Source organism: Sinocyclocheilus grahami, unplaced genomic scaffold (genome assembly GCF_001515645.1).
Source record: "Sinocyclocheilus grahami isolate Dianchi unplaced genomic scaffold, SAMN03320097.WGS_v1.1 scaffold440.1, whole genome shotgun sequence".
Taxonomy (NCBI): Eukaryota; Metazoa; Chordata; class Actinopteri; order Cypriniformes; family Cyprinidae; genus Sinocyclocheilus; species Sinocyclocheilus grahami.
Genome location: NW_015505619.1, coordinates 287,752 through 288,361, shown reverse-complemented (window position 1 = coordinate 288,361; position 610 = coordinate 287,752). Strand labels below are relative to the sequence as shown.

The window sequence follows — 610 nt, the reverse complement described above, 5'->3', positions numbered from 1 at the left end:
GGTGTTTACACATTTGCAATGAGTAGTAGTAGTATATTTTTATTTAATGCCATGTCACACGTTTGTAATGAAGTTGCTGCAATTTGTTACCTTTAAATATATTATCTTTAACACACTACAGTTAAAATTGAAATCAAGTACTTTACATGTGCTTTAGCATGTTAGCCAACACAATAAAATAAGTGTCCTTTAAAGCATGACTAAAGATTATTAAAACAGTGATGTTAAAAGTACTTAAAATAAAATATTTAATCTGACATTATTACAATGTGCACTTTTAAAATTTATCTTAAGTGTTTTAAGAAACAGTCATGAAATGTACTCTTTTTTTTAAGTAAACTTAAAATGATAGATATTTATAGATATAGTCATTATTTACTCACCCTCAAGTTGTTCCAAACCTGTAAGAGTTTCTTCAGCTGTTGAATACAATAGAAGATACTTTGAAGAATGTAGGTAGCCAAACAGTTGCCGGTAGCCATTGACTTTCATAGTATGGAAAAAAACAATACTATGGCAGTCAATGGCTACTGTCAGCTGTTTGGTTGCCAACATTCTTCAAAATGTGTTCAGCAGAAGAAAGAAACTCAACAACTTGACTTTTTTTTTT

At 29.5% G+C, this 610-nt stretch overlaps 1 protein-coding gene across 10 annotated transcripts in view; it reads left to right on the top strand.

The window, feature by feature from the left end:
• The window catches only part of LOC107552066 (protocadherin gamma-C5-like), a 77,264-nt gene that overhangs the window by 74,698 nt on the left and 1,956 nt on the right, over positions 1-610 (top strand). The window lies entirely within an intron of this gene.